The 15,624-nt window shown below is 42.6% G+C and overlaps 1 long non-coding RNA gene across 1 annotated transcript; it reads right to left on the reverse strand.

Annotated features, from left to right (window-relative positions):
• Positions 1-6,740: 6,740 nt before the first annotated feature.
• On the reverse strand, positions 6,741-14,604 carry LOC136764176 (uncharacterized). Its single transcript, XR_010821162.1, has 2 exons — positions 9,886-14,604; positions 6,741-9,800 (listed from the first exon to the last, which is right to left on the reverse strand). It is a non-coding gene; the product is annotated as an uncharacterized LOC136764176 (long non-coding RNA).
• Between the last annotated feature and the right edge of the window lie 1,020 nt (positions 14,605-15,624).

Raw genomic sequence — 15,624 nt, forward strand, 5'->3', positions numbered from 1 at the left:
AACAAATCAATGCTCCAGATGTTTACTCTGAATTGTGATTCTACGCCAGGTGTTGTGATTTGTCAGCTTGTTCGTACCACGAGATGAACCATTTTTATTTAGCATCAAACCTGTGCATGACCTCACTCTGTTGCAATCTTGGATGTCTTGTTGGAAACCTGAGGCGCAGGATCCTTCAGGTTTGTGTACATCATGCTGTGAATTATGCTGCATTTACTATGCTGAGATAATCATGAACGCCTGTTTTAAAACTTGGCTTTCCACCACCTTGGCATTCATTGCCGTTGAGATAAGCCTAGCAAATTCTGTTTCATGAAGCTGCCCTCCCTCGTGGTGCAGAGTGTCCAAGAATAGTTTAAAACGCAAACGTGTGTCGAAGGCCTTCACACGAAATGAATGACGTTGGGACTACAATCTTCCTTACGCCACGTTCTCAATGTTTCTCAATGTCAGATTCCACGATGTGAGGACAGAGATGTTTAAGGGTCAAGGCTGTTCTGACTATTTGAAGTAAATAGTTTGTATGCATTGACTTGTGTTATGTGGTTATGGGTTTCACTTACTTTTGTCTTGAAATGGTGCCACAGCACGTACAACTCAAACTACACTTAGACATTTTTTTTAGACAGAAAATAGAGGAGCATCTTAATGAAAACCATATTCTTGGAGATAGTCAACATGGGTTTAGATGAGGCAGATCATGTCTTACTAATTTATTAGAGTTTTTTGAACATGCAGCTGCAGCTGTAGATCACGTGAAAGCATATGATATGATATACTTAGATTTCCATAAAGCTTTTGATAAGGTTCCACACCAAAGACTGATCCTCAAACTGGAAGCTGTAGGCATTCAGGGTAATGTAAGTAGATGGATTATGAACTGGTTGATGTCTAGGAAACAGAGGGTGTCGATTAGAGGAGTCGCTTCTAACTGGAGTGAGGTTGTTAGTGGAGTTCCACAGGGATCAGTACTAGGGCCTGTGCTTTTTCTAATCTATATTAATGATCTGGACTCTGGGATAGTTAGCAAACTTGTCAAATTTGCAGATGATACTAAAATAGATGGCTCAGCAGATACAATCTCGGCAGCACAGGCTATTCAGAGGGACTTAGATAATATTCAGTTGTGGGTGACACCTGGCAGATGAAATTCAATGTGGACAAGTGCAAGAGGACAAAGCAACTCCACTAATTGGAGTGAAATTGACAACATTTACAAAAAATGAAATGGTTTACCTATAACTCAAATGTTGTAGGTTTTAATAAACACATTTCTTCCATAACGATTACAATAATGCTCTTCAGTGGTTCAGTGCTACATCTTTTTCAACGCTGTCGTAATCTGTGAAAATACAGACGCTGTTGAATGATGTCACGCAGCCGCCCTCTAATTAAATATGTTATTATATAGCTGTTAGTTCAGGGGTCATGTCCGAGTGCAAAGTTAATCAGAAGATGCCAGGAGGTTTATACATCTGTTTATTTCTCCAGACTGATGATTAACTCCCATGTTGTTTGACACAGAAGTGGACATTTAAGATGTTGGCGCCTTCTTCTGGTGTGAGGATTTAAAAGTATATTGTTTATTGGACTGTATACATTGAAAGAACCTTCCTACAAATCTCAAATGCTGCATTCTTAATATCACTTGTTTGTTGACATCCATCAGCAGAAAGCTGATCATAAAATGCAATCAATTAATCTTTGAAATGTTTTCTGTTCAATCGCCACATGAAAACATTCAAATGTCTTTTACGCACAATGTAAATGGTTGAATGTGAAATATGGATCTATGCCCCATGTTGTGCGCTGATAACACAAGGATATTCAAACACTCCCAGTTATAAGGATATATTAAATCAGCATAAGTGGTTCATACATTCAGTACAGCATCAATTAAGTACAGCCTCCTGGAACTGAGTTGGTCTGTGGACCGGAGACAACACCAATAACTGTATAGCCTGCGATTCCCAGACACTACACTTTCTTATAAGTTTTTCCAGGAGCACCATGAAGATTTAACCTTGTGTTCTAAGTTTAAAACATATTTTAGGGCCAAGTACAGTTTAAAATGTGATGTTAAAAGAAAGCTTCAAAAAAAGCTACTAAAATGTTGGTAGGTCTTTATCTTGAGGATGGGAGAACAAAAGAGACCATTTATTAATTAATGATACATTTAATGGGAAAGTGTGGCAGAGACAGTATACACCACTTTATGACAAAGAAAATGTATCAGTTCTATTAGAACTATTCTATTATTTCTGTTTTAAAAATACATGAATGTCTTTCATTCAACCAGACATAAATATAATCAGATTAAATGAAACAACAGAAGTAATGGGTGCACTCTTTTGGATAAACAGTTCCCCTAAAGGTTTGATGCTGTGCCTATACTCAATCAATAAAACACGGTTTGTAAACTTAAAGACCTTGATGTAAAATATTGCCGGCATTATACACAACTATGTCTGTTTCTCTGGAAGCAATGTGCTTTCCCGCCCCCAAAGATAAGGTTGTGTAAGTTTATTAAATCACAATGGAATTGAAAACCACACAAAACCAAAGCTCTCTTCAAGGCAGCTTTGTTCGCCTGCATTAAAAAAAATCATCTTACTTACATGGTGCACTAGAAGCTTTGGACAATTATGAGTGCAGTAATAAAAGTCACTCTGCACAGCAAACATTACTGGTCACATTTCTCAGCAGAGCACTATGTTACGACAGGTACGACACAAGTTCATGTAGAGAGTGAGAGAAAGGAGAATAAATTGCCTTTTGAAGCGATAAAACGAATGACTCATGACTTGGTCAGTTCATAAAATAAATATTTATTTTAGCAGCTGCATTTTCCAGCTGAACATTATTATTATTTGTTTGAATTAAACAAATAGATAATAAACCATTAAAATATATTAGGTCTTTCAAAAATAACGTTGTGTAAACATTTTTCTAACAGTAACACCACCAAAGTTGTTTAAAGGAAATTAATGTCACAAGAATGGAAATACAAAAAAAAACAATTTATATTGAAAGTGGCTTAAAAAGTAAAAAAGTAAAAAATAAAAGAACTACACAGTCATGAATACACAAGATGATCTGAACCCTGGTGAGATGTAAGGATCCAGACAGAGCACTTTGCATGTCCTGTTATGTGCAGTGTAAGTAGAAATAACATCTTCAGAGTGTTAAATGTGGTTTAAAATATGTAAATCCATCTATGAGAAAAGCCACTATCCTAACAATGCTCTTGGTAATAACCATATAGTGTAGAAGTGTATATATGTGCTTCACTAGTTCACAGCCTGATGAATATATGTATGAAATATATTCTCTTGGTTCTGTTTCTTAATGTATCTTTTCCACATTCTTCAAAACAAATGCAACGTCTCACGTAAAGCATCTGAGATTGGATTAAAGGTTCGAACTCTTGTATTTCTGAAGGAAAACATGTCAAAGTGCTTTGATTTTAAAGAGTAATTAATTCTGCCGGCCTGTATATTCTGTTCTGAGGATGTCGATTATAGCCATTAGCCTCATATTTAAGAGTCCCTTGAAAGCAGGGCATTAAGGATAGAAGCATTTTACTTTTGACAGCACTGAGTATGACTATAACTTACATTTCAACATGCTTTCTAATGTATACAGTTGGATAAACTGCCATAAATAATACAACATTAGAAAAGGGTTACTGAGGCATTTAGTTACAATTAGTTATTTAGTTATTTCAGTGCTACAGAGCGCACACGTTTCATTACTGTAGCAGACTCTTCCATCGTTTCTTTTACAGACACTGTTAACTTCTGTGTTATATTATCCTACGCCTTTTGTTTGAGTTCGTTAGTGCAAGTTTCAGAAAATTTCCCCCAATGTATATATTTTTTTGCATTTTATTCCAATTGAGATTCTCAGTCACTGTGAGCTGGGATTGTCGCTGTTTTACAGAAGTGTCTACCATGTTTTTTACTTGTTTTTCACATGTTTTCCACATGTCTCCAGAATGCCTTGTGTGATTGTCTAAGTAAGACCAGTCTAAGGAAATCATGTTGTATTCAACGGTCTTAACTGAGTGTCTATGGTTAGTAGGACTATAACTATAGTAAGTCAAAGACGAAGTCTGTGTTTATGCAGCCGGCCCCGGGGGTTTGTACTTGCCTGCTTTTTTGCTCAGATTGTACAGAAGGGTTTGAGGGTACGAATGATCACAACACTTGTGCTGCAACAACGACCCAGATGTCTTCAACTTCGGCACAAACCATACACCTGAACATACAGCAACACAGGTGAATCTGACACAGAACCTACATTCTACAGAGCTACGCTGATTTATCACTCTCGTGTTTCTCAAAATCCCTTTCAATTACTGAAAATAAAACCAATCTAATCTAATCTTTTTTGTGTGAGTTACTTTTATTCACTGTCGTGTATGCTGCATGTTGGTAATTGTTAAACCACATAAGCTGCCTTGGTTAAAGGTGTCTGCTAAATAATGATGATTTATTATGATTATGATGAAGTCTGCATTTGACCGTCCCGAGATGTTTCCCGGACGAGGACAGGACTGTGTGCAGCTCGCTCGGGGAATATTTAAACCTTGGCCAGGTTGGGACGGAGCGAATATTACATTCCCCAGAGAGTGTGCTGCAGAGCTGTTGAGATACAGTGTCAGATCAGTCTCAGTCTTTCAGGATTGTAGAGCACACTTGAAAATGGAAAATTAAATGCTGTCTGAGGGCAATAAAATCTATAAACCTCTGGGGTTAGCCTAGAACCCAGCGTCAGGAAAGAAGCCAGAACAGTCTGCGTCTCTCAGGGCCAGAGAGCTCCAGAAATCTGAGACAGAGCGATCGTCTAATGTCAAACAGCATATTAAAAACGACATGTAAACCCTGATTAAATCAATACTTCAACCTAGCTGACAGCTGCATATTTAAAACATGGGTCTGTTGTACAGAATGCAAACCCACAATTCAGTAATTCAGCACTTGTCCATGTAGGGAAGGGTAACACTGTGGTTTACATAGTAGTAATGCTTTGCTGTTTGGTGGAAATACAACCAGTGATGGTCACTAATAACACACTATGAAGTTCTAAGCCATATTTAGCCATACATAGACCTGTGCTGATTTTGGAAAGAGTATGGTTACAGATCTGAATATACTGTTGATCCGTCATGGAGTCAAAAGCATCAAAAATGTCGTTCTATGACGATATGTGGAAAACAAATGAATGCATTAAATATATTAAAAATTAATTCATTCAGTTGGTGTTGGCTAAAAGCTTCTCTGCCTTTGAAATAATATGAAACGCAAGCTGTAAATCACTGTTCTTGATGGCTAGATATCCCTTTTCCACCTGTTCCATGACTTCTCACTGCAGTACGAATGACAGGTTTGCTCACCATCGAGACACACACAACGAGGAGAGTGCCCTGCTCCTCTGTGCTGACGGAAAGGACAGCAGACGCGAGGCAACGTGCGTCACTACACAAGAAACCGGGCAGTTGGAGCTGCTTCAGATCGTCTTTGACAAAAATGGATTGAAAACCAAACAAACACAAAATGTATTCATGCCATTTCCTTACGTTTGCGCACACACGGTAATATTGTGGTGATTATGTGTCACATGTTATGGAGAGAAAATACTTAATTCAGCAATTAAATAAAACTATTTAAAATAAATAGATAGGTTTGATCAGAAACTTAATGCAATATATTTATGAGTCATATTTCCCCTCAGTATTATTATTTTACATGAAATAAAAGCAGTTTGATTAAGTTAACCCTTAAACAGCTTCCTGGAAGTGAAATTAGCGAACAGCATGGGATTCAGCACATTCATCCAGAATGTATGTGCCAGGCCCATGGCAGCGCATTTTGATTGGTTTATGCTCGTAGATGCTGAAATTACAATGCCAGCCTTGTGTGTTTTATCATTAGTGATCATCCTCTGAGTTCGTTTTATTGTCTCCTTTTCAAAACATGAATTATAAAGTCAATAAACTGGAATAGTTAATGTTTTACGTTTGCTGATTTAAAAAATGTGATTCTATATTAATGAAAAAACCCTGGGTTCCTCCTATGCATTAATTCGTGACATGGGGGCACTTTCATACCAGTGCATAGCAGACAAAGTGCACCTCCTTGGCCGGTGCACTGGTCTGCCCCCCCACGGCAGGGCTGTCTGCAGGCTTGTGATGCGTACTCTTCTCATAGACAAAATCAGGGTCGCCGGTTAAAGGCTTAGTTTTAGATTCCACATCCAGGAACCTCTGGGGTGAGCCCTTGGTGTCTACCATCAGTCCAACATGGCAAGATGACAGTTACTTTCTCTTCCTGACAGGGATTTGTGTTTATCTTCAGTTTGCCTGCCTCCTGACTCTGGGGTTCTTGTGGGTTCTTATGCATCAACATGGACTCGGCCGCTGGAGCTCCAGTGCTCTAGTGCCAGCCTGGGGTTTTCTCTATGCCTGAGCCTGTATCTGAGCCTGAGAGATTAGTAAGTGCATTTTCTCGTTGTCTGTAAGCGCTGCTGAGATCATTACTGGTAGTGGAGTCGACACTGTGTCCTGTATGTAAGGGTAGGAAGTAAGGTTCGTTGTCCCCAGCAGGACCTTTCGAGCCCTTGTAGCGACCAGAACCACTGAATCCTTCGAACTCTGCTCCGCTGCGTTACCTTCCCTTTTGATTTAATCGTTTTTAATCTGTAAATGAATGCTGGAAAACACCAAGAGAGACAACAAAGCCACTTAAGACTTATTTATTATAAAATGATATAGTATCACTAGGGCATTACCATAACTGAATAAAGAAGCTATTTGAAGTCCTAATATTAAATATTTAAAATGCTGGTTGAAGGCCTTTCACTTGCTTCAATCTATAGCTTCCCTTTTCCATGTCACTCATGCAAAGTTTATGTCATCTGCCCATCTTTTATGTGGTTGTCTTCCTCTCTTTGGAGCCTTTCTACAGCTTCCCTTGTCCATCGCTGACCTGCTCTTCTTGCAGGTGTTCCCTCTCCTGTCTGTGACTGAGATGTGTACGTGGTTTGTATTGCCCTGTGGCAAGCATGGATCTCTCTTATATAATACCTGAGCAGACATGAGATATTCCCATGATAGTCTGCATTTCAAAGGATACGTAGAATGAAATGAGACTAATACCCCGTTTCCACCAGCCACGTTCAGGTGCACCTCCTCGTGACCGGGCTGTAACTGTGCACCTACACTGTGCCGGCAGCGTTTCCATTAATTGTCGTGGGTCCAGCTGCCCTAGGAAGTGACTGTGAGACATGAATGGTCAAAATGCATCTGGGACGCTCGGCATTCTGGGATTTAGTGTTTTAAACTGGAGGCTGAAATACCTCTAACATTAAAGTGCAATTAACTTTGAGCTGAAACGTTTTTACGATATCTAACACAGTCTTACAGTATAGGTTATACCAGATATTCAAAAGTAGAAACCGGGACACATTGAAACAATATAGAAAACAAATGACATCACTTAAAATTTAATCTAGTTTATTTTGTTTAGCAGCACATCATAAATAACAGTGTTACTTCTCCCTGTATCACGATCCGATTAACATTGACAATATAGCTTAATTTAAGTATCCTAGATATTCTCCCTTATTATTTATCTGTGGGAGAATGAACTGCGTTGCATTATTAAATACAGTGTGCTGGGTTTAAATCTGTCCTGTGTAGCCACTACATATCTATATCATGACATATACAGTATGACAGTTAATATCAGGTCCGAATCCTTTTACGTGCAATTATCATTAAATTTGAGTGACACCTGATACCTGACATTAAATTTGAGTGACACCTGATATTAAATTCAAGTGATACCTGATATTATAATCGAGTGATGCATGAGAATTGACATACAATAAGCATGATGCTTGATGCCAAATGACACCCGATGGGTGATATCAACTATGAGTGATAACTGAGGGCTGAACACTAAACTTACTGAGGACTGATAGCAAAACCAAGTGATGGGTGACAACTGAGCTGAGGAGTGAGTATGTCCTAATATGGACACCGTACCCTGGACCTGCACGGCCACGGTGAGGTGCAGCTAAACTTGACTAGTGGAAATGGGGTATTACATCAGGGGGACTTCGGCCGCAGTTTGTGGCATCTTTGCTACATCACAAGGTCCTTTCTCTTCTGGTGGTTTATCGCCATTATTTTCTGGTCTGGGCTCTTGTCTTCCTCTAACAGCACTAAGGCCTCATCTGTGTCTTTTTTTCTTTTCTGTGTAAAGCTCTTTTCCTTGTGTAAAGTTTTGTAATCTTGTGTGTAAAATAAAGGATTTCAAGCGGATGACACAGGAGCTCGTTTCTAGTGCTGCTCAACCCGCTGAGGTCATCGCGTCTAAACACCTCGGTTATTTGCTGTGACACCGCTTTATTGGGTTCTTCGAGGTGGAGAGCATTTAACACAGTTAATCAGTGAGATCCTACAGGACGGACTGTGTTATTGACAGGGCAGGTGTGGACTCAAATGCACTCTACTGCCTCCTTATTTACTATAGTAAACCTCTGGTCAAACCTTTCACATATAATATAGGGTAGAAATGTGAGAGGACATTCACTTTCTCATTCTTTAGCCACTGCAGTGTACCTTTAGATAATTGTCCTGCTGAAAGGTGAATTTTCATTCCAGTCTTTATCAGACTGAAACGGGTGTTCCTCTAGTATTTGCCTGTATTTTTCTCCATCTATTTTTCCATTAGTCCTCACAATCCTGAGGAGAAGCTCCCCACAGCATGATGCTGCCCCAGCAGGCTTTACTGCAGGGCACCCGGGTCAGATGTGCAGGTGATGTACAGATAGTTGATACTGGTCACTCCAACGACAGCTGGGAAACCATGTGTGATTCATCATCCTCCGGCCACCACCTCTCCTGTGAGGAGATCAGCTGTGCTGGCTGCAAGAGAGAATCTTCTCCAGCCAACATAGACGTCCTCTCTTTTAATTGAGTTCTCAGTCCGTGCGCTCAGACGGTCCCAAAGGCTGTGCGTCACATGGCACTCTGAGCTGGAGCGATGAGCGGGCCGCAGCGCTGTGCAATCAATTCCTAATGCACAGAACCAGCCGGGTTAAGCCTCTCCTTATTACCTGCACCCCCACCTCTCTCTATTGGCTGCTGATGCGCAACAGGCAGTGGAAAGATCGCAGCAGGCTGTCTACGGCCCGCAGCAATGTGTCTCAATGACAGCACAGCACACAATACTATCTAATTCACTTTGTCTGTGTCATAACGTCCAGTGTCATTCTGCTCCATCATAATCAGTTCATGCTTGATATTAAAAAGGTCAGTAAGGGGCTTCGGACGACGTTGGGGTCTGGGGTCTGGAGTTGGGAGCAGCTGCAGTGGCTGAGAGCAGCGTGTGTCTGAACAGGTCTAGTAAAACCTTTAAATTTCATAAATTGTTCGTTGGCAGGTGAGCCCAGGCTTTGATGTGCTAGGGGCACAGAACAGATGCTTATTGTTGTTGTTATTATTCAGTTTAGATAATGAAATCCGATTCTGAGAATTGCTTCACTGTCTCACTGAGAGCCACTGGCCTTTGGCTGCCATGGGTGACGTGTTTGACGATATAAATAGTTCACTTTCTTTCCTAAGTATTTGTATAGAGACAGCATGTGCTGCTCTTGTAGAAATGTTATTCTTCTCCTCTCAGGAAGAGCTGTATTTCATTGACCCCATGATTGGTGCTGCAATCCAAAACTAGTAAACTTCCATCTTTTTTTAGAACAAGCGAAGATTCTTCTGTTGACTTCAAACTAACCTACAGATAAGAGGCAAGAAAAATGTATCAACAACCAAAAACAGACATTGCGGATTATTTAGTTTAATGGACTTTTTTATTTAACCTGTATTATTTTCTTCTTCTTCACATCCTGAAGCATGGATTTAACAGCAGCAGAGGAATGTAGCAGCCCTGCCAAGAGGTCCTCATCCTTTCTGTATCTCTGCGCTCCACTGCCACGCAGGGGCGAATTGATGTTCAACAGCTGGAGCCCAAGTCCAAGAGTCAAGTTCTTCTTCAGAGTTTTCAATTGATAACAATTATCTGAGAGTTTGAGAGTCAGAATATCAATTCTTCAGCTCTTACAGGTTTTAGTAAGTGGTATCTCATCACACTGTCTTACTGGAAGTCCCATGTGGAGGTGTGGGACCATGTGGGACCTGGCCTGGAGTCCAGTCTTGGGTGTCAGCCTGTTTGGGCTTTGCATATTCTCCCTGTGTGCGTTTTTCCCAGGGTGCTCCAGTTTCCTGTAACATCCCAAAAACAAGCTGCTTAGGATGACTGTCTACTGTTGATGGAGTTGTGTGTGTGTGAGTGTGTTGGTTCCTCACAGACCACAACCGTGGCCCGACACCGAGCCCATCTCAACGCACGGCGGCTCCTTCATTGTCACTGCTTCTCACGGCCCTCCCCAGGAAGCGGTCGTGTTCGTATCGCACGGCATGTCAGGAAGAAAGAAATCAAGGGTTAAACATACTAAAGGTAGAGGTAGACATGTACTATAATTTAGTAAACCTTGGACCCTTTAACCCGGAAGAACCCAGTGTAACCTAAACGTCAGACACATTTAACCAAAAATATGCTATCCCCATTCACCTCAGGATGTCCCCCTTGAACCTGGGCTAAAAACTTTTTTTTTAAATAGACAAATAAATAAGAAATGAACAGACATGCAAAGGGAGTGCAGATATCCCCCAATTACTAGCCACCAGTCACAGTTGCGCTCTCTCTGTCTCTGGGGCTCCGTGTCTGTGTGCACAGCGGCCTGTTTTACGAGGTCCCTGACATTTGCTCATGATAATTCCTATCTCTGCAGCCTGGGAGCTCCCCGGCACGCCTCCCCAGATCGAGCAGACAGAGGCCGGGCGAAGGAGAGAGGAATATCAATCTCTCCTCCGTGACACATGCCAGCGCTATGTGATGTCGGTTGTCAGGTCACTGGCATCCACAGCCTGGCGGAGCCGCGGCGCTCAGCAGGCACGTCATGCGGCTGCTGGTCTTAATTGAAGGGAACGAGAGGGAGAGAACGGTTCACCTTCCCTGTGCGGTAGAAGATCAACACAGTCAGATGTTCATGCACAGCCTTTTCAGAAACCTCATTGCTGTATTACAGTACTGTCAGAGTGGTGCCAGACAGGAAGGGGAGGTGGTGGGGTGGGGTCCCTGGCCGTTGTTAAGAGTTAATGGATAATCTATTCCCCTTAAAACTGCTTCTCAGAATGACTTGAATATTGCATAGCCCCTGCCCCCCAAGAAAACCTTCATGTCTGCCAACTATGATGAGGTAATCTGTCTTCAGCTCAGTGATTGGATATCCTTAGACCTTATTCACAGAATTGTTGTTGATCAAATCAACAAGAAACAAGGAGAGACCCTTTGGAAGAGCCCTGCCCACTGTGTCTGGAGGAGAAGCGACACAGGCCTTGATAAAGGTGAATAAATGGCTTGGGCTCCATCTCCATTAATCCATTAAATCTGGAATCCATTAAAATGTTTTGTGGGCAGATCTATGAATCTCATAGAGACGGCCTGCCCTGAGAGATGGTGCCAAGATGTCTTCTTCATCGAATCCTGCTGGCACTGTGGGGTCGGTGGCGGAGGTGGGGGGTGACCTGCCAAGGACAGCCCTGAGACTATAAACTGCCTCCCAGTCGACTGTGTGGGAACGACTGCAGCTGATTCAAGGCCGATACAGAGCAGTCACAGCACATGCATTGTGGGTAGTTTCCCTTCTGGGAGAGAAACGGTATAAGACTTGTGGCCACAAATGCCACTGTCTGTATGTTAACATGCTTTATTTGCATGATTTGTATATAGATTGCTTTGAGGATGTTTCCTCATGAAGAGTGCTCTTTAAAAAAAATCGGTATTATTTGTATTATTCTTGCCAGAAAATACCCCTCAGCCCCAGACCGAGTGAACAGTGAACACGCGTGTGTGCAGACGTGCTTTCCTCTACGCTCCTGAACGAGTGGGTCTCTCGGCTGTCTTTTCTTTTGGATGGCTTCGACGGTGGAAGCCAAAGCACCCTCCCACCGTTCATATGGTGAAGCAGCATCTATATCAGACACAACAGCCTGGAGCCAGGAGAAAAATAACTGAATAAACACAGAAAAAGAACACGATCAACCGGCAACAAATCAGCCACTTCTGAACACTTTGGAGACATTCTTGATGCCCCACCAAGCAGGGCTGTGGTTTCTAACCTTGACATGGGACAGAGCAGCCCGTTCCCCTTCTGACATGTCTATTTTAAGCACAGTTTTGCCCGTTGATGATTTCCATATTGCAGTACAATATACCCAGTCTATTCCCTCTCACACGCTCTCAGTCCTTATCTGTTATCACGCAGTTCTTCAGGCTTGTGCTGGTTCTCTCAGTCTGAGCACTATTATCAGAAGTGCTGTACGTGAGCAGGGACTCAATTAAAACGGCTGTCTGGATCCCAGGTTCCTTTGCAAAAGCATCGTTCGCAGTAGAGGCATAAACACAGCTTTAACACACGCGCATGTGAATCCACCGCAGAAAAGAGACTCACATCGAGGTCTGTGCCGGCTTTCCATTTCTGAGGTGATAGACCGTTTTTATTGAATGGCAGGGAAACACAATAGAGCTTGGTTAGTCATAATTTGATAGAGTACTGATTTGTTGTCCCTCGGCGCTACAGACATGTGACATGCTCTGTCAACTCTCTCCATCCTGCTTCACACCGTCTCCCTGTGCTCCCCCAGCGGGCATCACTGCCGTACAGGGAACACAGAACAGTGTGATATACTAATCTGTGTACCTGCAGGGGATGCTGTCCAAACATTGCAGCATAACATGATAAAATGACACGTATATAACTTGTTTGAAATGGTTACAATATACTCCATGTATCCATGCAAGATAATTGTATTGCTCTTGATGTTTTGAGATTCCGGAGAGGCACGTTCAAGATGCACAGGCCAAATTATTGTGCATCAATCAGGGAGCATTAGTGACACTGTGTGCCCAGACAGGGTGATGTCAACAACATTGTTTTGACGTATTTGTCCAAAGACAACCAGACTCCGACCCCACACAACAGTGCCAGACAGAGGGGCTACGTCTCACTGAGCTGTGCTGTGCGTCACTGGACTAAACTGCACTGCGGTATATTCACTCTGCTGAGGTGCACCACTACCTGTATACCGAAGAGGAAGAGGGAGAAGGAAAGGATAGAAGATGAAAGTAATCGCAGAAATAACACACGCGTGGCAGAAACACAGCCAGAGTCTCCCCCAGGGCGGCCGTGCCAGTGGGGCTGCGGGAAGAGTGAGTGTTGATGCACATCTGTCGCCCCGGGGCACGGCTCCTCTCCAGCTTCGCTCCTCCTCTCCGCGGTGTCGAGAGCCAGAGGCGCTGCAGCTCTGTTCCTGCTCTTGTCTGCGGCCCTGGGAACAGCTGTGTGGACACAGAGAAACGTTTCACACACTCACTCTTCTTCTTTTCTATTTATGTCTGTATTTCTTTTTTACAGGCACAGATTCCTGCTGTTGCTTGTGCACTCTATCAGGCCTGCTGTTACCAGGCATTTTCCCAGCGTTTCCCTTTGGGAATCTCAGTGTGTGTTTTGCATTTCTCAAGCTGCGCACACAAGAACGCCTGGTGTGTGAACTTGGGAAGTCATCTTTCAGCCATCCCCCCATAACAAAAGCAATAACATCCCTGTCCTTGCACCTTGTCTTTCTCTATACGCTGATACTCTTCTGCTATTTGGAAAACATTAACATTATTAAAGATAAGTATTTGTAAAGAATTAGTCTTTCAATGGGGTAAATCGTGTCAGGGTCAGGGCACACACAAGTCTCGTAGAGTCGTCTCTTGCTCTGTCTCACTTCCAGGGTGAAACGGCAGTCCTGTCATCAAGTAAAATCTTGGCACAGACTGACGGACAGAAGGACACCAATCAAAATCTCACTTTTCCACCTCGTGTAAAGGAAAAAGGAGCACCTTGCCTGTTTGTGGGAAAAGAAGTGACAAACGAACCAATGAATGAACCCACAACACCGTGAGCGTCGCTGTTTTATGTCGTGGTGCTGTGCATACGTGCGGCCCGTCCCACGGAGGTCTGTGTCCGCTTCTACAGCCACAGTCACTTTCCACTGAACTCCACATCCTCCTGCTGTCAGCTACAGTAATAAACACTGAGACAATGGACACATTCATCACGGCGTGCTGGGGGAGGAATAGGGAGTGGGGGGAGATGCATTTCAAACAGTGTCAACAGAAGGGAAGATTTATCGCTAATAAAGGACGTATCGCTAACAACAATCACCAGACACAGAGTTCCAAGGTGCTGAGTGTAAACGGAGACATGGAAGGGAAGAGCTGATAAAACCCTGAACCGTATTTATACTAAGCAAGCTTCCAGGCCTTTACAGGAACAATTACCAGAAACAAACTGACAAATATATATGTCTATATTTATTTTACTTTATTGTATTATTTATGTATTTTTTTATTTTGCTGTACATTTGTTGTATGTTTACCAGTCTGTAAAGTGCTCTGTGGCTACCCTGCTAAGGGTGCTATACAAATAAAAGTGGATTGATTGATTGATTGATTGATAATAGAGCTGTTTGTATCGAGTGCCCTTTTCTGAATGCAGATCCCACCCCCGAGTGCCCTTTGCTATTTGTTTTGTATCGGTGCCCCCACACTTCCATCGCAGCCTGCTGTCTGAGAGGAGTGAGAAACATATCGATCAGCCAGACTGGCATCACTGCGGAGGAGCAGATGAAACTGGGTGGCAATTGGGACAATTAAGAGACTTTAACCTGACAAAGAGGCCAGTAATCGATCTGTTTCAATACATACTGTAGTGATCTGGGACTGTCATGTGGAATGGAGGGACTGGAGCGTGTGTGTGTTGTGTTTGCTGTGTTGGGGGTCAGATCGTTTGTGGAATTATTTAAGTTCCAGGGTTGAAAGTAACCCCGTGTGGGAACAGCGTGATTGGGGGAGGCGGTTTAGGGGACAGGGAGATCTATAGGGGCGCCCCGGTTCCCTCCGGACAGAAGGAATTCAGAGAGATGCAGTTCTGTGAGGCCCCTTTAAAGCCGTCGTCAATCCTGATGCTTCCACTTCCACTCGCTCTGTGTTTTATTTGCTCAGGTGAATCCAGGAGCAATACATTCTACAATACATACATATTGTATATACATACCGACATGAATAAATAACTACGCCCACATGGACGACTGTGCAGGAAAGAGAAGACTCTCGTCCACAGCCAATCAACACAGCATCCTGGGACAGAGTGTGCGATCAATTCATGATGACATCGATCGCGAGTCGATGAAACATGTACACAAACACAGACCCTCGACTTACTGTAACTGTGTTCTTCCTGCTGCTCAGAAGAGGGGAAACAACCTGTCTCCTCAGCTGCCTCTCTTGAGCTTCATAGAAAACATTGATTGGCCTTAAACACATTTCCTAAATAAGAACATGTTTCTGAATTATGAATATGTCATTTTCATTTATTTATTTAAATCTCATCCTGTTTGCTGTTCCAGCAAGGAATGCCTGGAAGGAGAAAAGTGTTTCAAATGCACAA

The sequence above is a fragment of the Amia ocellicauda genome, chromosome 12 (assembly GCF_036373705.1).
Source record: "Amia ocellicauda isolate fAmiCal2 chromosome 12, fAmiCal2.hap1, whole genome shotgun sequence".
Classification (NCBI taxonomy): Eukaryota; Metazoa; Chordata; class Actinopteri; order Amiiformes; family Amiidae; genus Amia; species Amia ocellicauda.